Source organism: Microtus oregoni, unplaced genomic scaffold, assembly GCF_018167655.1.
Source record: "Microtus oregoni isolate MIOR12 unplaced genomic scaffold, Mior012 000086F_ref0000336, whole genome shotgun sequence".
Taxonomy (NCBI): Eukaryota; Metazoa; Chordata; class Mammalia; order Rodentia; family Cricetidae; genus Microtus; species Microtus oregoni.
In genome coordinates this window covers 4,090,411-4,111,330 of record NW_024544552.1, presented here as the reverse complement: position 1 = coordinate 4,111,330, position 20,920 = coordinate 4,090,411, and the positions used below count along the sequence as shown (strand labels likewise).

General features: G+C 57.2%; 12 non-coding genes across 12 annotated transcripts; 6 read left to right on the top strand and 6 right to left on the bottom strand.

Annotated features, from left to right (window-relative positions):
• Positions 1-3,526: 3,526 nt before the first annotated feature.
• On the bottom strand, positions 3,527-3,597 carry Trnag-gcc. The gene has a single exon. It is a non-coding gene; the product is annotated as a tRNA-Gly (tRNA).
• Positions 3,598-4,393: 796 nt separating this feature from the next.
• Positions 4,394-4,476, bottom strand: Trnal-cag. Its single transcript has one exon. It is a non-coding gene; the product is annotated as a tRNA-Leu (tRNA).
• A 449-nt stretch (positions 4,477-4,925) lies between these two features.
• Positions 4,926-4,997, top strand: Trnad-guc. The gene has a single exon. It is a non-coding gene; the product is annotated as a tRNA-Asp (tRNA).
• Positions 4,998-5,671: 674 nt separating this feature from the next.
• On the top strand, positions 5,672-5,743 carry Trnag-ucc. Its single transcript has one exon. It is a non-coding gene; the product is annotated as a tRNA-Gly (tRNA).
• Positions 5,744-6,171: 428 nt separating this feature from the next.
• Positions 6,172-6,243, top strand: Trnae-cuc. The gene has a single exon. It is a non-coding gene; the product is annotated as a tRNA-Glu (tRNA).
• A 5,400-nt stretch (positions 6,244-11,643) lies between these two features.
• Trnag-gcc lies at positions 11,644-11,714 on the bottom strand. The gene has a single exon. It is a non-coding gene; the product is annotated as a tRNA-Gly (tRNA).
• A 797-nt stretch (positions 11,715-12,511) lies between these two features.
• On the bottom strand, positions 12,512-12,594 carry Trnal-cag. Its single transcript has one exon. It is a non-coding gene; the product is annotated as a tRNA-Leu (tRNA).
• Positions 12,595-13,043: 449 nt separating this feature from the next.
• Trnad-guc lies at positions 13,044-13,115 on the top strand. Its single transcript has one exon. It is a non-coding gene; the product is annotated as a tRNA-Asp (tRNA).
• A 674-nt stretch (positions 13,116-13,789) lies between these two features.
• On the top strand, positions 13,790-13,861 carry Trnag-ucc. Its single transcript has one exon. It is a non-coding gene; the product is annotated as a tRNA-Gly (tRNA).
• Positions 13,862-14,289: 428 nt separating this feature from the next.
• Positions 14,290-14,361, top strand: Trnae-cuc. The gene has a single exon. It is a non-coding gene; the product is annotated as a tRNA-Glu (tRNA).
• Positions 14,362-19,747: 5,386 nt separating this feature from the next.
• Positions 19,748-19,818, bottom strand: Trnag-gcc. The gene has a single exon. It is a non-coding gene; the product is annotated as a tRNA-Gly (tRNA).
• An 800-nt stretch (positions 19,819-20,618) lies between these two features.
• On the bottom strand, positions 20,619-20,701 carry Trnal-cag. Its single transcript has one exon. It is a non-coding gene; the product is annotated as a tRNA-Leu (tRNA).
• Between the last annotated feature and the right edge of the window lie 219 nt (positions 20,702-20,920).

The window sequence follows — 20,920 nt, the reverse complement described above, 5'->3', positions numbered from 1 at the left end:
ACCTCCCCCACGGACAGCTACCTACCGCATCAGGTCCTGCCTCTGCTTTCCTACATACCGGGGCTGCCCTCTGTGAGGGACTTAGGAGCCCAAGAAACCAACACTTCTCCGCCCAAGCTGCTTTTGGTCATGGTGTTTGATGGCAACAATCCCAAGCCTGACTCAGACTGAAATCGGTACCAGGAGTGGGGTATTGCTGGGACAGAGCCGATCCCGTGCTTTCGGGGATTAAAAGGAGCTCTTGGGGATGAACAAGAAAGGAATGGTTATGGTTCCAAAAACGCCGGCTTCTGTGCCGCGTTGGAGCAGGGTCAACCGTGCTGCTTGTTTCTGGAGAACTTGACAAAACCCTGCACTCATCTGGGAAGAGAGACTCTCAGTTGAGCAGATGCCTCCATGAGATGATGAGTGGTCTTTTTTTTTCTTTTTTAAAATTGATATTCAGTGAGCTCTACATTTTTCTCTGCTCTCCTCCCTGCCTCTCCCTTCCCCCCTCCAACCTTCCCCCAAGTTCCCCAGGGTCCCAATTTACCCAGGAGATCTTGTCTTTTTTTACTTCCTACTTCCCATATAGATTAGATCTGTGTTAGTCTCTCTTAGTGTCCTCATTGTTGTCTAAGGTCTCTGGGATTGTGGTTTGTAGGCTGGCTTTCTTGGGTTTATGTTTAAAAACCACCTATGAGTGAATACATGTGATAATCGTCTTTCTGTGTCTGGGTTACCTCACTCTAAATAACGTTTTCTAGCTCCATCCATTTTCCTGCAAAATTCAAGCTGTCGGGTTTTTTTTTTTTCCCTTTCTGCTGTGTAGTACTCCATTGTGTAAATGTACCACATTTTCCTTACCCATTTTTTGGTCGAGGGGCATTTAGGTTGTGTCCAGGTTCTGGCTATGACAAACAAAGCTGCTATGAACATAGTTGAGCACATGTCCTTGTGGCACGATTGAACATCTTCTGGACATATACCCCAAAGTGGTATTACTGGGTCTTGTGGAAGGTTGTTTCCTAATTTTCTAGGAAATCGCCACAGTGACATCCAAAGTGTTGTAGCCACCAGCTTTCATTCCCACCAGCAATGCACAAGTGTTCTCTTTTCCCCACAACCTCTCCAGCATAAGTTGTCATCAGTGTTTTTGATCTTAGCCATTCTTTCAGTGTAAGATGGAAACTCAGAGTTGTTTTGATTTGCGTTTGTCTGCTGACTAAGGATGTGGAGCATTTCCTTAAGTGTCTTTCAGCCATTTTAGATTCCTCTGTTGAGAGTTCTCTGTTTATGTCTTTACGCCATATTTTTTATTGGATTATGTGTTGTTTTGGTGTCCAATTTCTTGAGTCCTTTGTATATTTTGGAGGTCAGACCTCTGTCTGATGTGGGGTTAGTGAAGATCTTTTCCCATTCTGTAGGCTGTCATTTTGTCTTGTTGATCGCGTCCCTTGCTTTACAGAAGGTTTTCAGTTTCAGGAGGTCCCATTTATTAATTGTTTCTCTCAGGGTCTGTGCGGCTGGGCTTCTATTTAGGAAGTGGTTCCCTGTGTTAGGTTTCTCTAAGTCACACATTTGATCAGAATATCACGTGATCCTGGTCCTTACTCAGAAATAAATGTGCAGGAAACACAGCAGATGGTCGAAGGACCTGTTGGCAGAGATCAAGCTGTCTCTGCTCCTATTTATTTCCAACATCCCCTCAACACAAAGACCCCATACCTCAACACCACCAGGACCACCACCACCACCAGCAGCAGCAGCAGCAGCAGCAGCAGCAGCAGCAGCAGCAGAAGCAGCAGCAGCAACACCCAGGTTAAAAACCCCATCTCCAAGCCACCACATAGTGTCTCTCTTGGTCTTGCTCGGCTACCTTGTTTGAGCTGTGACGGCCAACAAGAGTCAACTGAATAACCCCACTTAGTTCTGTTCCTGGGTTCTCTTTAGGAAAAAGAAAAAAGCTGCCGTGTTCACGACCACTCCCACTCGCCTTTGTTCAGGCTGGTCAAGGACTGACAGGTGGCAGAGGACAGTCCATCTCCTGTGGTGAGACAGGCCCTTTCTCTGCCGGTGGGCGGTGGTTGGGTCTGGTGACAGGTGAGTGAACGTTTTCCTTTGTGGTACCCTCCGCAGTCGAGCACAAAGAGGATTAGGACCGCAGGAAGGGACACCCGGTCCAAGGCTTGGGAGGCCGGAGAAGGTGAGCAACACTGAGTCTGTGGACACCCTGAGCTCGCTGGAGCAGGCTTTGAGCCTTGTCGGTCAATTGGGCCCGGATAGGGAAGCTCCCTGGCCAGACGACTTGCCAATGAGCAGCCTGCACGAGCCTAGGTCTCAGAATGCCAGGGGTCAGTGCGGGACCTGCGAGGAAGAGCCATCTTGGCACAGGGGGACCTTCGATGGAGTTGCGCATGATTGTGCCTCTCTGGCCTGCGCGGAGTCGACTTCCCTGAGTTTCTGTCTAGTGTGCGTGTGTGTTTCTGGTGGGTGTGGTTGTTTTTGTGTGGGTGTGAGAGATAGAGAGAGAGAAAGACAAACAAACAGAGAGAGACAGAGGGAGAGAGAGAGAGAGAGATAGGTAGAGAGAGAAAGATATATCTATATATACATGTATATACAGGGAGAGAGAGACAGAGAGAGAGAGAAAGAGAGAGAGAAAAAGAGAGAGATAGAGAGAAAGAGAGAGATAGGTAGAGAGAGAAAGAGAGACAGATAGAGAGAAATATATATATATATGTATATACAGAGAGAGAGAGACAGAGAGAGAGACAGAGAGAGCGAGATAGACAAAGAGACAGAGAGAAAGAGAGGGAGAGGGAGAGAGGGAGAGAGAGAGAGAAAGAGAGAGATAGGTAGAGAGAAAGAGAGACAGAGAGAAATATATATGTATATACAGAGAGTGAGACAGAGAGAGACAGAGGGAGCGAGATAGACAAAGAGACAGAGAGAAAGAGAGGGAGAGAGAGAGAAAGAGAGAGAGAGAGAGGCCTCCTGCCTGCTGCTGTCGCCCGGGAGCTCTGAAGCTCTCTGGGCTCTCCAAGAGTTGCTGTTGGCTAAGAAATAGGGGAGAGAAGGCACGTGGTCCCCTGCGGGGCTGTTTCTTGGCAAAGGAGAAAGAACAGGGTCTGGGGCTAGGGAGGTTTTTGAGGTCCCGGCCAAGAGAGGTTCACCAAGTAAGTGTCGATTGTGGGAGAGCCAGGCTGTGCGTGGACGGCACTGTGGAGTGGGAGGCTGGAGGTGTGGGGTGTGAGTGCCGCGGGGTGGAGTTATAAGAAAGGTGGAGGCGCTGTATGGCGGCTGCGACTGTGTGGACGTGGGCGGGGGAGTATGTCAGGAGCTTTGAAGAAGTGGAGTGGTAAGGTAGCTGTAGCAGAGCGATGGTTAGGGCGGGTGATGGCGTCTGAGTTGAGGAGAGAGGACTAGGCTTAGGATGCTGGGCAGGCTGTGGGTGACTGGGTTAGTGGTAGTCCGCTGTGGCTGTGCACCCTGGGCATTGGGGACTGGGGCAGTGCGTGCATGAGGACCAAAAGGGACTGGACTCTGCATGGGCCGGGAATCGAACCCGGGCCTCCCGCGTGGCAGGCGAGAATTCTACCACTGAACCACCCATGCCATGGCCTAGGCTGTCACCTGACTGCTGTCACAGCCTGTGCTCCCGGACCAGCTAGCTCTTCTTTTTCCCCCTGACACCTAGATGCCGGGCCTTGGCCCCATGGACCAAGCAGGCGAGCTCGAGGGCCACATGGACAGGAGAGTCCCGGGACCAGAGTGAGGCTCCGCGGCTGAGCCGTGCCTCTCCGCTCTCCGGGACGCCTAGGAGGTCCCACGTCAACCCTGCCTCCCCGTGCTGCCAGCCGAGGAGCTGGCGAGCCAGCGAGATGCGTGCCGGCGGTGCGCGCAGCACGGGTCGGCAGGTGTGCGCTGGCGACGGCCACCTGCGCACAGAAGAAGCCTGGACGAGCAGAGCCCGAGAGGATGGGCGCGGTGGGCTTCTCCCGCAGGGGCTGGAGGAGCAGGAACGAGCGGGAAAGGGGTGGTGAGCGCGAGGGCCGGGCCAAGAAGTGCGGGTGTCGGGTAGGGATGGATGAGGTCCTCTGTTGGCACCTGGCCGGCCGGCTGGGCTGGCGGGGTGCTCAGGACCGGCGCCCTCACGGACTCGAGCCTCTCCCCCGCACCTAATGGAGGTGGCAAATTTAGCAAGGCGTCCAGCACGCGCCGCTGCCGCTGCCCTCCAGTAAGTGTCGGGTGTTGAGAGCAGGGCGCTCCTCCAGGCCCAGGCGTGTGAGAGAAGGTTGCGGGCGTGAGAGGAGTTTGGGCGGCGCCGGAGAGGCGGTGGTAGGAGGCACTCACGGGTCTGGGGGAGTAGAAACGGCGGGGAGGGGGGGGGGGAGACACAAAAAGGCGAGGTTGTCAGGAGTGGGATTCGAACCCACGCCTCCAGGGGAGACTGCGACCTGAACGCAGCGCCTTAGACCGCTCGGCCATCCTGACGACGGGTGTGGGCGCGCGGCGGACCTGTCGCGTCGGGGCGCCCGGGCTGGTGCGCGTCTGGGTGCTCAAGCTGCGGGCGAGGAGCGGCGTCCACCGGGTCCACGTCGAGATGCTGCTAGGCGCCAAGTCGCTCCCTGTCCCTGTCCCGGTCCCGGTCCCGGTCCCGGTCCCGTTTCCGGTTTGGCTCCCCACACCACCCCAGCCCTGGCGGGATCACCCAGGAACCGGACCAGCGTCTCCCGCGGGCATGGGCGGGACCAGGGGGCTGGGAGGCGATGGTCGGACGTGGCTGCGGGTCCGCGTCCTGGTGGGAGGGGCGTTTGGCTGCGCCGGGGAGACTTTGGGGATGGGTGCGGAGGTCGGCGGTGCTTCGGAGGTGGGGAGGGTGGCGGGCCTTGGAAGCGCGTCGGAGATGGCCGGCCGACTCGGTGGCAGGGCCGTCGTCGTCGTCCTCGTTAGTATAGTGGTGAGTATCCCCGCCTGTCACGCGGGAGACCGGGGTTCGATTCCCCGACGGGGAGACATGCCAATCTTTTTAGCCAGACGGGCGGCCCTTGGTCCGTTGGCCATCCTTGCTTGCTTGGCTCCACGCACCAATGCCAGGACAGTGGTCCTCTGGCCCAAGAGCCGGGCTCGGGACGCTCACTGCCAGGCGGGCCCACATGCCTCCCGGCCGTCGGGTCCCTAGCCTGGCGCCTGGCCAAGGGCTCTACACACACACACACACACACACACACACACACACCGAAGAGGCGGCCGGCCGTGTGTCAGAGCCTGCGGCGTGCGACCCTCGGTGCCTGAGCCACCGCTGTGCCAGGCGGCTCTGGGTGGTGACGTGCCCGCTCGGTGCTGTCCCGGCTGCTCCCTGGCTCCTGTGGCCCTCGTTGCGTGAGCTGCCCTGGCCCGGTTGCTGCAGTCAGGAGACGAGAGCGCCGCGCAGCACAGGCGTGTGCGTGCGGGAAGCGCGGGTGGCATGGGACGGTGAGGAACAACGCGTGCTCGGCGGCGGAGGCCCGGTTAGGGTTGGCGTGGGTATCGGTGTCGGTGTCGGTGTCTTCGTTGGTGTCGTCTTCGGCTTTGACTTTGAGGTTGGGGCAGGATGGGAAGACCAGGTAGGCGACCGCGACGTCGTCTCTGTCCGCTGGCTGGTGGCAGTCCCCGGCGTCGTGTGTGTGTGCGGCGTCGTGTCGGTGTGGCGTTGGTGGTATAGTGGTGAGCATAGCTGCCTTCCAAGCAGTTGACCCGGGTTCGATTCCCGGCCAACGCACAGGACCCGCCTTTTGCCAAGGTTCAGGGCGGACAGTGGCCCTGTCCTCCGGCGCCTCTCCGCCTGTCCCGAGACTGCACTGCGCCGAGGCCACACAATGGAAGGAGGTTCTAGACCTTTTGAGAGAGTGGCGAGCCGGAGGAGAAGGGCCAGGGCGAGGCGTCTTACCGGGAAGTGGCGACCGGCTTGCCGGAGAAGCGACAGAGGGCAGCGGGCAGCGGGCAGGGCAGGGAGGGCACGGGCAGGGCTAGGGGTGGGCACGGGCAGGGGCCGATCGATCGCATGGGCGCCCAATGCCAGCCGCGTATTGCCGGGCGGGCGGGCGGGCGACTGGGCGGCTGGGGCGAGCGGCTGGCTGTCAGATTGGCAGACTGGCTGAGAGTCTGGCTGCCCGCGAGAGGCGCGCACCGTCGGAGTCTGGCCGTCGCTCCCTGGTGGTCTAGTGGTTAGGATTCGGCGCTCTCACCGCCGCGGCCCGGGTTCGATTCCCGGTCAGGGAAGCTTCTCTTCTTCCTCTCTGCAACTCGCCCACTTCTTGACACCTGTCTGGCCCTCCCCTGCAATGGGGGCCCCACTTTCACCTTTCTTGCATTTTGGCCAAAGGCGTCTCCGCGACAACCTGCTGGCATCTTTGCCTCCGGACACCTTGCCACCTCACCCCCATCTTGACACCTGTTCTGCCCTGCCCTGCACTCGGTGGGGGCCACTACCTCCACAACACCTCTCTTACCTTTTGCCCAACAGCGTTGCCGCCAGACCCTGCTGCTCCGCTCCACTAGTACGTACCTACACCCTCACTCGAAAACCAACAGCCTGCAGCCTCACCGGCGCTCCCTACCCGCACACTCACCACCCTTTTCCTTGATTCCCACTCACGCCCACCATCTTTTCCTGCACACACCAAATCCTCAGGGCCTGTCCAGCGAAGCCCCGTTGCGGCCCGACACACCCTGCCTACACACCGCCACTATCACACCGACGACACACAAACACCGGACACGCAGCGCTCCCTCGCAAGCTTCCGACCCACTCATGGAGCCCACTGAGTCTCCACCTCACTCTATCGCCTGCTCTTAGGTCTCCAAGAAACAGTCTTGCTTGCCCTACCTGCCACACCTGCATGCATCACACGCTCCCTGGAACCTTTCCTCTGCTCTTCACAACTGAGCGCCGACTTCAAGCAAATGCAGTGATTCGTTCCAGTCTACAGTGTGTGTGTGTGTGTGTGTGTTTGTGCAAATACGTCTGTCTCTCTGTTTTTCTGTCTATTTCTGTCCTTCTCTGTGCGTATGTGTGTGAGCCTAGGCATGTATATACGTATGTATGTATGTATGTATGTATGTATTTATGTATGCATGCATGCGTATCTTGCAAAACTCCAGGGTCTCTAAGTGATCGTTTATGGTGGCAGTGTTGGTATGGGATCGGGAGGAGAGCGCGTGTCCGTCCGTGGGTGGGGGTGCTCTGTGGGGTGGTGTTGATTCGTGCTGATAGCAGGCAGGGTGAATGCGGAAAGCACCTGGTGTGGTTCCTAAGCTTCCGCAACGCCGCAGGGCAGACAGTGCTCGACCCAAGGCGCGATTTCCTCGAAAGCCCCCAGAGCGGCTTGGGGGAGCTGAGGCCAAGCCTGGCTGTTTTAAGGCCGCTGTTTCTGCAGCTCCTTGTGTGCGCGGGCAAGCGGTGCAGGTGCCTGTGTGAGTCGGCAAATTGGAGCGGAACCTCTTCCCACCTAGGTTTTGGGTCCGTTGCCGGGAGGGTCCCCTCGGTCGTGACCCTGTCAACAGGTCCGGGGCACGAAGACAGATGGTGGTGTGCTTACCGCTGGGTTCAGCTCCGCCTCGATGCGAGGCATAGTCTGTGCGCACCCGTGTGTGTTGTGGGTGGGGGGGGGGAGGGCCAGACACGCCATTTTCCCACCCGACCTCAACCCAGTCCGGCCCGGAAACCTTCCCAATAGAGGACACGGAGAGACACCCGTGTCGAGCTGGATCTGGGAAGGGTCTGTCCAGCAAGCTGCCGGGCCAGTTGTGTGGCCCCCATGAGACGGTCATGGGAAAAAAGACAACGGAGAAGCCTACGCTGGCAGGTGTCCGAATGGGGCCGTCGCATGCCAAAGGCAAGGATCCACGCTTGCCTCTGTGCTCCCTGGTTTCTCCTCAGCTCGGCCCTTCTGGCTGGAAAGAGGGACTCTGCTTGGAGAAAAGGTCTCTCTAGCACGTGCCTGCGATGAACGATCGAATGATTACTGCGGGACAGACAGCAGACAGGCGGTAGGGATGGTAGTTGGGGTGCGGGGGCAGAGCCGGGTGGTTGTGGCCAGGGGCGTGCCATCCTTGGGCACGTGGTCCTGAGGTGTAGGGCAGCAGGCTGAGCACCTCCCCCACGGACAGCTACCTACCGCATCAGGTCCTGCCTCTGCTTTCCTACATACCGGGGCTGCCCTCTGTGAGGGACTTAGGAGCCCAAGAAACCAACACTTCTCCGCCCAAGCTGCTTTTGGTCATGGTGTTTGATGGCAACAATCCCAAGCCTGACTCAGACTGAAATCGGTACCAGGAGTGGGGTATTGCTGGGACAGAGCCCATCCCGTGCTTTCGGGGATTAAAAGGAGCTCTTGGGGATGAACAAGAAAGGAATGGTTATGGTTCCAAAAACGCCGGCTTCTGTGCCGCGTTGGAGCAGGGTCAACCGTGCTGCTTGTTTCTGGAGAACTTGACAAAACCCTGCACTCATCTGGGAAGAGAGACTCTCAGTTGAGCAGATGCCTCCATGAGATGATGAGTGGTCTTTTTTTTTCTTTTTTAAAATTGATATTCAGTGAGCTCTACATTTTTCTCTGCTCTCCTCCCTGCCTCTCCCTTCCCCCCTCCAACCTTCCCCCAAGTTCCCCAGGGTCCCAATTTACCCAGGAGATCTTGTCTTTTTTTACTTCCTACTTCCCATATAGATTAGATCTGTGTTAGTCTCTCTTAGTGTCCTCATTGTTGTCTAAGGTCTCTGGGATTGTGGTTTGTAGGCTGGCTTTCTTGGGTTTATGTTTAAAAACCACCTATGAGTGAATACATGTGATAATCGTCTTTCTGTGTCTGGGTTACCTCACTCTAAATAACGTTTTCTAGCTCCATCCATTTTCCTGCAAAATTCAAGCTGTCGGGTTTTTTTTTTTTCCCTTTCTGCTGTGTAGTACTCCATTGTGTAAATGTACCACATTTTCCTTACCCATTTTTTGGTCGAGGGGCATTTAGGTTGTGTCCAGGTTCTGGCTATGACAAACAAAGCTGCTATGAACATAGTTGAGCACATGTCCTTGTGGCACGATTGAACATCTTCTGGACATATACCCCAAAGTGGTATTACTGGGTCTTGTGGAAGGTTGTTTCCTAATTTTCTAGGAAATCGCCACAGTGACATCCAAAGTGTTGTAGCCACCAGCTTTCATTCCCACCAGCAATGCACAAGTGTTCTCTTTTCCCCACAACCTCTCCAGCATAAGTTGTCATCAGTGTTTTTGATCTTAGCCATTCTTTCAGTGTAAGATGGAAACTCAGAGTTGTTTTGATTTGCGTTTGTCTGCTGACTAAGGATGTGGAGCATTTCCTTAAGTGTCTTTCAGCCATTTTAGATTCCTCTGTTGAGAGTTCTCTGTTTATGTCTTTACGCCATATTTTTTATTGGATTATGTGTTGTTTTGGTGTCCAATTTCTTGAGTCCTTTGTATATTTTGGAGGTCAGACCTCTGTCTGATGTGGGGTTAGTGAAGATCTTTTCCCATTCTGTAGGCTGTCATTTTGTCTTGTTGATCGCGTCCCTTGCTTTACAGAAGGTTTTCAGTTTCAGGAGGTCCCATTTATTAATTGTTTCTCTCAGGGTCTGTGCGGCTGGGCTTCTATTTAGGAAGTGGTTCCCTGTGTTAGGTTTCTCTAAGTCACACATTTGATCAGAATATCACGTGATCCTGGTCCTTACTCAGAAATAAATGTGCAGGAAACACAGCAGATGGTCGAAGGACCTGTTGGCAGAGATCAAGCTGTCTCTGCTCCTATTTATTTCCAACGTCCCCTCAACACAAAGACCCCATACCTCAACACCACCAGGACCACCACCACCACCAGCAGCAGCAGCAGCAGCAGCAGCAGCAGCAGCAGCAGCAGCAGAAGCAGCAGCAGCAACACCCAGGTTAAAAACCCCATCTCCAAGCCACCACATAGTGTCTCTCTTGGTCTTGCTCGGCTACCTTGTTTGAGCTGTGACGGCCAACAAGAGTCAACTGAATAACCCCACTTAGTTCTGTTCCTGGGTTCTCTTTAGGAAAAAGAAAAAAGCTGCCGTGTTCACGACCACTCCCACTCGCCTTTGTTCAGGCTGGTCAAGGACTGACAGGTGGCAGAGGACAGTCCATCTCCTGTGGTGAGACAGGCCCTTTCTCTGCCGGTGGGCGGTGGTTGGGTCTGGTGACAGGTGAGTGAACGTTTTCCTTTGTGGTACCCTCCGCAGTCGAGCACAAAGAGGATTAGGACCGCAGGAAGGGACACCCGGTCCAAGGCTTGGGAGGCCGGAGAAGGTGAGCAACACTGAGTCTGTGGACACCCTGAGCTCGCTGGAGCAGGCTTTGAGCCTTGTCGGTCAATTGGGCCCGGATAGGGAAGCTCCCTGGCCAGACGACTTGCCAATGAGCAGCCTGCACGAGCCTAGGTCTCAGAATGCCAGGGGTCAGTGCGGGACCTGCGAGGAAGAGCCATCTTGGCACAGGGGGACCTTCGATGGAGTTGCGCATGATTGTGCCTCTCTGGCCTGCGCGGAGTCGACTTCCCTGAGTTTCTGTCTAGTGTGCGTGTGTGTTTCTGGTGGGTGTGGTTGTTTTTGTGTGGGTGTGAGAGATAGAGAGAGAGAAAGACAAACAAACAGAGAGAGACAGAGGGAGAGAGAGAGAGAGAGATAGGTAGAGAGAGAAAGATATATCTATATATACATGTATATACAGGGAGAGAGAGAGAGAGAGAGAGAAAGAGAGAGAGAAAAAGAGAGAGATAGAGAGAAAGAGAGAGATAGGTAGAGAGAGAAAGAGAGACAGATAGAGAGAAATATATATATATATGTATATACAGAGAGAGAGAGACAGAGAGAGAGACAGAGAGAGCGAGATAGACAAAGAGACAGAGAGAAAGAGAGGGAGAGGGAGAGAGGGAGAGAGAGAGAGAAAGAGAGAGATAGGTAGAGAGAAAGAGAGACAGAGAGAAATATATATGTATATACAGAGAGTGAGACAGAGAGAGACAGAGGGAGCGAGATAGACAAAGAGACAGAGAGAAAGAGAGGGAGAGAGAGAGAAAGAGAGAGAGAGAGAGGCCTCCTGCCTGCTGCTGTCGCCCGGGAGCTCTGAAGCTCTCTGGGCTCTCCAAGAGTTGCTGTTGGCTAAGAAATAGGGGAGAGAAGGCACGTGGTCCCCTGCGGGGCTGTTTCTTGGCAAAGGAGAAAGAACAGGGTCTGGGGCTAGGGAGGTTTTTGAGGTCCCGGCCAAGAGAGGTTCACCAAGTAAGTGTCGATTGTGGGAGAGCCAGGCTGTGCGTGGACGGCACTGTGGAGTGGGAGGCTGGAGGTGTGGGGTGTGAGTGCCGCGGGGTGGAGTTATAAGAAAGGTGGAGGCGCTGTATGGCGGCTGCGACTGTGTGGACGTGGGCGGGGGAGTATGTCAGGAGCTTTGAAGAAGTGGAGTGGTAAGGTAGCTGTAGCAGAGCGATGGTTAGGGCGGGTGATGGCGTCTGAGTTGAGGAGAGAGGACTAGGCTTAGGATGCTGGGCAGGCTGTGGGTGACTGGGTTAGTGGTAGTCCGCTGTGGCTGTGCACCCTGGGCATTGGGGACTGGGGCAGTGCGTGCATGAGGACCAAAAGGGACTGGACTCTGCATGGGCCGGGAATCGAACCCGGGCCTCCCGCGTGGCAGGCGAGAATTCTACCACTGAACCACCCATGCCATGGCCTAGGCTGTCACCTGACTGCTGTCACAGCCTGTGCTCCCGGACCAGCTAGCTCTTCTTTTTCCCCCTGACACCTAGATGCCGGGCCTTGGCCCCATGGACCAAGCAGGCGAGCTCGAGGGCCACATGGACAGGAGAGTCCCGGGACCAGAGTGAGGCTCCGCGGCTGAGCCGTGCCTCTCCGCTCTCCGGGACGCCTAGGAGGTCCCACGTCAACCCTGCCTCCCCGTGCTGCCAGCCGAGGAGCTGGCGAGCCAGCGAGATGCGTGCCGGCGGTGCGCGCAGCACGGGTCGGCAGGTGTGCGCTGGCGACGGCCACCTGCGCACAGAAGAAGCCTGGACGAGCAGAGCCCGAGAGGATGGGCGCGGTGGGCTTCTCCCGCAGGGGCTGGAGGAGCAGGAACGAGCGGGAAAGGGGTGGTGAGCGCGAGGGCCGGGCCAAGAAGTGCGGGTGTCGGGTAGGGATGGATGAGGTCCTCTGTTGGCACCTGGCCGGCCGGCTGGGCTGGCAGGGTGCTCAGGACCGGCGCCCTCACGGACTCGAGCCTCTCCCCCGCACCTAATGGAGGTGGCAAATTTAGCAAGGCGTCCAGCACGCGCCGCTGCCGCTGCCCTCCAGTAAGTGTCGGGTGTTGAGAGCAGGGCGCTCCTCCAGGCCCAGGCGTGTGAGAGAAGGTTGCGGGCGTGAGAGGAGTTTGGGCGGCGCCGGAGAGGCGGTGGTAGGAGGCACTCACGGGTCTGGGGGAGTAGAAACGGCGGGGAGGGGGGGGGGGGAGACACAAAAAGGCGAGGTTGTCAGGAGTGGGATTCGAACCCACGCCTCCAGGGGAGACTGCGACCTGAACGCAGCGCCTTAGACCGCTCGGCCATCCTGACGACGGGTGTGGGCGCGCGGCGGACCTGTCGCGTCGGGGCGCCCGGGCTGGTGCGCGTCTGGGTGCTCAAGCTGCGGGCGAGGAGCGGCGTCCACCGGGTCCACGTCGAGATGCTGCTAGGCGCCAAGTCGCTCCCTGTCCCTGTCCCGGTCCCGGTCCCGGTCCCGGTCCCGTTTCCGGTTTGGCTCCCCACACCACCCCAGCCCTGGCGGGATCACCCAGGAACCGGACCAGCGTCTCCCGCGGGCATGGGCGGGACCAGGGGGCTGGGAGGCGATGGTCGGACGTGGCTGCGGGTCCGCGTCCTGGTGGGAGGGGCGTTTGGCTGCGCCGGGGAGACTTTGGGGATGGGTGCGGAGGTCGGCGGTGCTTCGGAGGTGGGGAGGGTGGCGGGCCTTGGAAGCGCGTCGGAGATGGCCGGCCGACTCGGTGGCAGGGCCGTCGTCGTCGTCCTCGTTAGTATAGTGGTGAGTATCCCCGCCTGTCACGCGGGAGACCGGGGTTCGATTCCCCGACGGGGAGACATGCCAATCTTTTTAGCCAGACGGGCGGCCCTTGGTCCGTTGGCCATCCTTGCTTGCTTGGCTCCACGCACCAATGCCAGGACAGTGGTCCTCTGGCCCAAGAGCCGGGCTCGGGACGCTCACTGCCAGGCGGGCCCACATGCCTCCCGGCCGTCGGGTCCCTAGCCTGGCGCCTGGCCAAGGGCTCTACACACACACACACACACACACACACACACACACCGAAGAGGCGGCCGGCCGTGTGTCAGAGCCTGCGGCGTGCGACCCTCGGTGCCTGAGCCACCGCTGTGCCAGGCGGCTCTGGGTGGTGACGTGCCCGCTCGGTGCTGTCCCGGCTGCTCCCTGGCTCCTGTGGCCCTCGTTGCGTGAGCTGCCCTGGCCCGGTTGCTGCAGTCAGGAGACGAGAGCGCCGCGCAGCACAGGCGTGTGCGTGCGGGAAGCGCGGGTGGCATGGGACGGTGAGGAACAACGCGTGCTCGGCGGCGGAGGCCCGGTTGGGGTTGGCGTGGGTATCGGTGTCGGTGTCGGTGTCTTCGTTGGTGTCGTCTTCGGCTTTGACTTTGAGGTTGGGGCAGGGTGGGAAGACCAGGTAGGCGACCGCGACGTCGTCTCTGTCCGCTGGCTGGTGGCAGTCCCCGGCGTCGTGTGTGTGTGCGGCGTCGTGTCGGTGTGGCGTTGGTGGTATAGTGGTGAGCATAGCTGCCTTCCAAGCAGTTGACCCGGGTTCGATTCCCGGCCAACGCACAGGACCCGCCTTTTGCCAAGGTTCAGGGCGGACAGTGGCCCTGTCCTCCGGCGCCTCTCCGCCTGTCCCGAGACTGCACTGCGCCGAGGCCACACAATGGAAGGAGGTTCTAGACCTTTTGAGAGGGTGGCGAGCCGGAGGAGAAGGGCCAGGGCGAGGCGTCTTACCGGGAAGTGGCGACCGGCTTGCCGGAGAAGCGACAGAGGGCAGCGGGCAGCGGGCAGGGCAGGGAGGGCACGGGCAGGGCTAGGGGTGGGCACGGGCAGGGGCCGATCGATCGCATGGGCGCCCAATGCCAGCCGCGTATTGCCGGGCGGGCGGGCGGGCGACTGGGCGGCTGGGGCGAGCGGCTGGCTGTCAGATTGGCAGACTGGCTGAGAGTCTGGCTGCCCGCGAGAGGCGCGCACCGTCGGAGTCTGGCCGTCGCTCCCTGGTGGTCTAGTGGTTAGGATTCGGCGCTCTCACCGCCGCGGCCCGGGTTCGATTCCCGGTCAGGGAAGCTTCTCTTCTTCCTCTCTGCAACTCGCCCACTTCTTGACACCTGTCTGGCCCTCCCCTGCAATGGGGGCCCCACTTTCACCTTTCTTGCATTTTGGCCAAAGGCGTCTCCGCGACAACCTGCTGGCATCTTTGCCTCCGGACACCTTGCCACCTCACCCCCATCTTGACACCTGTTCTGCCCTGCCCTGCACTCGGTGGGGGCCACTACCTCCACATCACCTCTCTTACCTTTTGCCCAACAGCGTTGCCGCCAGACCCTGCTGCTCCGCTCCACTAGTACGTACCTACACCCTCACTCGAAAACCAACAGCCTGCAGCCTCACCGGCGCTCCCTACCCGCACACTCACCACCCTTTTCCTTGATTCCCACTCACGCCCACCATCTTTTCCTGCACACACCAAATCCTCAGGGCCTGTCCAGCGAAGCCCCGTTGCGGCCCGACACACCCTGCCTACACACCGCCACTATCACACCGACGACACACAAACACCGGACACGCAGCGCTCCCTCGCAAGCTTCCGACCCACTCATGGAGCCCACTGAGTCTCCACCTCACTCTATCGCCTGCTCTTAGGTCTCCAAGAAACAGTCTTGCTTGCCCTACCTGCCACACCTGCATGCATCACACGCTCCCTGGAACCTTTCCTCTGCTCTTCACAACTGAGCGCCGACTTCAAGCAAATGCAGTGATTCGTTCCAGTCTACAGTGTGTGTGTGTGTGTTTGTGCAAATATGTCTGTCTCTCTGTTTTTCTGTCTATTTCTGTCCTTCTCTGTGTGTATGTGTGTGAGCCTAGGCATGTATATACGTATGTATGTATGTATGTATGTATTTATGTATGCATGCATGCGTATCTTGCAAAACTCCAGGGTCTCTAAGTGATCGTTTATGGTGGCAGTGTTGGTATGGGATCGGGAGGAGAGCGCGTGTCCGTCCGTGGGTGGGGGTGCTCTGTGGGGTGGTGTTGATTCCGTGCTGATAGCAGGCAGGGTGAATGCGGAAAGCACCTGGTGTGGTTCCTAAGCTTCCGCAACGCCGCAGGGCAGACAGTGCTCGACCCAAGGCGCGATTTCCTCGAAAGCCCCCAGAGCGGCTTGGGGGAGCTGAGGCCAAGCCTGGCTGTTTTAAGGCCGCTGTTTCTGCAGCTCCTTGTGTGCGCGGGCAAGCGGTGCAGGTGCCTGTGTGAGTCGGCAAATTGGAGCGGAACCTCTTCCCACCTAGGTTTTGGGTCCGTTGCCGGGTGGGTCCCCTCGGTCGTGACCCTGTCAACAGGTCCGGGGCACGAAGACAGATGGTGGTGTGCTTACCGCTGGGTTCAGCTCCACCTCGATGCGAGGCATAGTCTGTGCCCACCCGTGTGGGGGGGGGGGAGGGGCAGACACGCCATTTTCCCACCCGACCTCAACCCAGTCCGGCCCGGAAACCTTCCCAATAGAGGACACGGAGAGACACCCGTGTCGAGCTGGATCTGGGAAGGGTCTGTCCAGCAAGCTGCCGGGCCAGTTGTGTGGCTCCCATGAGACGGTCATGGGAAAAAAGACAACGGAGAAGCCTACGCTGGCAGGTGTCCGAATGGGGCCGTCGCATGCCAAAGGCAAGGATCCACGCTTGCCTCTGTGCTCCCTGGTTTCTCCTCAGCTCGGCCCTTCTGGCTGGAAAGAGGGACTCTGCTTGGAGAAAAGGTCTCTCTAGCACGTGCCTGCGATGAACGATCGAATGATTACTGCGGGACAGACAGCAGACAGGCGGTAGGGATGGTAGTTGGGGTGCGGGGGCAGAGCCGGGTGGTTGTGGCCAGGGGCGTGCCATCCTTGGGCACGTGGTCCTGAGGTGTAGGGCAGCAGGCTGAGCACCTCCCCCACGGACAGCTACCTACCGCATCAGGTCCTGCCTCTGCTTTCCTACATACCGGGGCTGCCCTCTGTGAGGGACTTAGGAGCCCAAGAAACCAACACTTCTCCGCCCAAGCTGCTTTTGGTCATGGTGTTTGATGGCAACAATCCCAAGCCTGACTCAGACTGAAATCGGTACCAGGAGTGGGGTATTGCTGGGACAGAGCCGATCCCGTGCTTTCGGGGATTAAAAGGAGCTCTTGGGGATGAACAAGAAAGGAATGGTTATGGTTCCAAAAACGCCGGCTTCTGTGCCGCGTTGGAGCAGGGTCAACCGTGCTGCTTGTTTCTGGAGAACTTGACAAAACCCTGCACTCATCTGGGAAGAGAGACTCTCAGTTGAGCAGATGCCTCCATGAGATGATGAGTGGTCTTTTTTTTTCTTTTTTAAAATTGATATTCAGTGAGCTCTACATTTTTCTCTGCTCTCCTCCCTGCCTCTCCCTTACCCCCTCCAACCTTCCCCCAAGTTCCCCAGGGTCCCAATTTACCCAGGAGATCTTGTCTTTTTTTACTTCCTACTTCCCATATAGATTAGATCTGTGTTAGTCTCTCTTAGTGTCCTCATTGTTGTCTAAGGTCTCTGGGATTGTGGTTTGTAGGCTGGCTTTCTTGGGTTTATGTTTAAAAACCACCTATGAGTGAATACATGTGATAATCGTCTTTCTGTGTCTGGGTTACCTCACTCTAAATAACGTTTTCTAGCTCCATCCATTTTCCTGCAAAATTCAAGCTGTCGGGGTTTTTTTTTTTTCCCTTTCTGCTGTGTAGTACTCCATTGTGTAAATGTACCACATTTTCCTTACCCATTTTTTGGTCGAGGGGCATTTAGGTTGTGTCCAGGTTCTGGCTATGACAAACAAAGCTGCTATGAACATAGTTGAGCACATGTCCTTGTGGCACGATTGAACATCTTCTGGACATATACCCCAAAGTGGTATTACTGGGTCTTGTGGAAGGTTGTTTCCTAATTTTCTAGGAAATCGCCACAGTGACATCCAAAGTGTTGTAGCCACCAGCTTTCATTCCCACCAGCAATGCACAAGTGTTCTCTTTTCCCCACAACCTCTCCAGCATAAGTTGTCATCAGTGTTTTTGATCTTAGCCATTCTTTCAGTGTAAGATGGAAACTCAGAGTTGTTTTGATTTGCGTTTGTCTGCTGACTAAGGATGTGGAGCATTTCCTTAAGTGTCTTTCAGCCATTTTAGATTCCTCTGTTGAGAGTTCTCTGTTTATGTCTTTACGCCATATTTTTTATTGGATTATGTGTTGTTTTGGTGTCCAATTTCTTGAGTCCTTTGTATATTTTGGAGGTCAGACCTCTGTCTGATGTGGGGTTAGTGAAGATCTTTTCCCATTCTGTAGGCTGTCATTTTGTCTTGTTGATCGCGTCCCTTGCTTTACAGAAGGTTTTCAGTTTCAGGAGGTCCCATTTATTAATTGTTTCTCTCAGGGTCTGTGCGGCTGGGCTTCTATTTAGGAAGTGGTTCCCTGTGTTAGGTTTCTCTAAGTCACACATTTGATCAGAATATCACGTGATCCTGGTCCTTACTCAGAAATAAATGTGCAGGAAACACAGCAGATGGTCGAAGGACCTGTTGGCAGAGATCAAGCTGTCTCTGCTCCTATTTATTTCCAACGTCCCCTCAACACAAAGACCCCATACCTCAACACCACCAGGACCACCACCACCACCAGCAGCAGCAGCAGCAGCAGCAGCAGCAGCAGCAGCAGCAGCAGAAGCAGCAGCAGCAACACCCAGGTTAAAAACCCCATCTCCAAGCCACCACATAGTGTCTCTCTTGGTCTTGCTCGGCTACCTTGTTTGAGCTGTGACGGCCAACAAGAGTCAACTGAATAACCCCACTTAGTTCTGTTCCTGGGTTCTCTTTAGGAAAAAGAAAAAAGCTGCCGTGTTCACGACCACTCCCACTCGCCTTTGTTCAGGCTGGTCAAGGACTGACAGGTGGCAGAGGACAGTCCATCTCCTGTGGTGAGACAGGCCCTTTCTCTGCCGGTGGGCGGTGGTTGGGTCTGGTGACAGGTGAGTGAACGTTTTCCTTTGTGGTACCCTCCGCAGTCGAGCACAAAGAGGATTAGGACCGCAGGAAGGGACACCCGGTCCAAGGCTTGGGAGGCCGGAGAAGGTGAGCAACACTGAGTCTGTGGACACCCTGAGCTCGCTGGAGCAGGCTTTGAGCCTTGTCGGTCAATTGGGCCCGGATAGGGAAGCTCCCTGGCCAGACGACTTGCCAATGAGCAGCCTGCACGAGCCTAGGTCTCAGAATGCCAGGGGTCAGTGCGGGACCTGCGAGGAAGAGCCATCTTGGCACAGGGGAACCTTCGATGGAGTTGCGCATGATTGTGCCTCTCTGGCCTGCGCGGAGTCGACTTCCCTGAGTTTCTGTCTAGTGTGCGTGTGTGTTTCTGGTGGGTGTGGTTGTTTTTGTGTGGGTGTGAGAGATAGAGAGAGAGAAAGACAAACAAACAGAGAGAGACAGAGGGAGAGAGAGAGAGAGAGAGATAGGTAGAGAGAGAAAGATATATCTATATATACATGTATATACAGGGAGAGAGAGACAGAGAGAGAGAGAAAGAGAGAGAGAAAAAGAGAGAGATAGAGAGAAAGAGAGAGATAGGTAGAGAGAGAAAGAGAGACAGATAGAGAGAAATATATATATATGTATATACAGAGAGAGAGAGACAGAGAGAGAGACAGAGAGAGCGAGATAGACAAAGAGACAGAGAGAAAGAGAGGGAGAGGGAGAGAGGGAGAGAGAGAGAGAGAAAGAGAGAGATAGGTAGAGAGAAAGAGAGACAGAGAGAAATATATATGTATATACAGAGAGTGAGACAGAGAGAGACAGAGGGAGCGAGATAGACAAAGAGACAGAGAGAAAGAGAGGGAGAGAGAGAGAAAGAGAGAGAGAGAGAGGCCTCCTGCCTGCTGCTGTCGCCCGGGAGCTCTGAAGCTCTCTGGGCTCTCCAAGAGTTGCTGTTGGCTAAGAAATAGGGGAGAGAAGGCACGTGGTCCCCTGCGGGGCTGTTTCTTGGCAAAGGAGAAAGAACAGGGTCTGGGGCTAGGGAGGTTTTTGAGGTCCCGGCCAAGAGAGGTTCACCAAGTAAGTGTCGATTGTGGGAGAGCCAGGCTGTGCGTGGACGGCACTGTGGAGTGGGAGGCTGGAGGTGTGGGGTGTGAGTGCCGCGGGGTGGAGTTATAAGAAAGGTGGAGGCGCTGTATGGCGGCTGCGACTGTGTGGACGTGGGCGGGGGAGTATGTCAGGAGCTTTGAAGAAGTGGAGTGGTAAGGTAGCTGTAGCAGAGCGATGGTTAGGGCGGGTGATGGCGTCTGAGTTGAGGAGAGAGGACTAGGCTTAGGATGCTGGGCAGGCTGTGGGTGACTGGGTTAGTGGTAGTCCGCTGTGGCTGTGCACCCTGGGCATTGGGGACTGGGGCAGTGCGTGCATGAGGACCAAAAGGGACTGGACTCTGCATGGGCCGGGAATCGAACCCGGGCCTCCCGCGTGGCAGGCGAGAATTCTACCACTGAACCACCCATGCCATGGCCTAGGCTGTCACCTGACTGCTGTCACAGACTGTGCTCCCGGACCAGCTAGCTCTTCTTTTTCCCCCTGACACCTAGATGCCGGGCCTTGGCCCCATGGACCAAGCAGGCGAGCTCGAGGGCCACATGGACAGGAGAGTCCCGGGACCAGAGTGAGGCTCCGCGGCTGAGCCGTGCCTCTCCCCTCTCCGGGACGCCTAGGAGGTCCCACGTCAACCCTGCCTCCCCGTGCTGCCAGCCGAGGAGCTGGCGAGCCAGCGAGATGCGTGCCGGCGGTGCGCCCAGCAAGGATCGGCAGGTGTGCGCTGGCGACGGCCACCTGCGCACAGAAGAAGCCTGGACGAGCAGAGCCCGAGAGGATGGGCGCGGTGGGCTTCTCCCGCAGGGGCTGGAGGAGCAGGAACGAGTGGGAAAGGGGTGGTGAGCGCGAGGGCCGGGCCAAGAAGTGCGGGTGTCGGGTAGGGATGGATGAGGTCCTCTGTTGGCACCTGGCCGGCCGGCTGGGCTGGCGGGGTGCTCAGGACCGGCGCCCTCACGGACTCGAGCCTCTCCCCCCCGCACCTAATGGAGGTGGCAAATTTAGCAAGGCGTCCAGCACGCGCCGCTGCCGCTGCCCTCCAGTAAGTGTAGGGTGTTGAGAGCAGGGCGCTCCTCCAGGCCCAGGCGTGTGAGAGAAGGTTGCGGGCGTGAGAGGAGTTTGGGCGGCGCCGGAGAGGCGGTGGTAGGAGGCACTCACGGGTCTGGTGGAGTGGGAGCGGCGGGGGGGGGGGGGGGGGGAGACACAAAAAGGCGAGGTTGTCAGGAGTGGGATTCGAACCCACGCCTCCAGGGGAGACTGCGACCTGAACGCAGCGCCTTAGACCGCTCGGCCATCCTGACGACGGGTGTGGGCGCGCAGCGGACCTGTCGCGTCCGGGCGCCCGGGCTGGTGCGGGTCTGGGTGCTCAAGCTGCGGGCGAGGAGCGGCGTCCACCGGGTCCACGTCGAGATGCTGCTAGGCGCCAAGTCGCTCCCTGTCCCTGTCCCTGTCCCTGTCCCTGTCCCGGTCCCGTTTCCGGTTTGGCTCCCCACACCACCCCAGCCCTGGCGGGATCACCC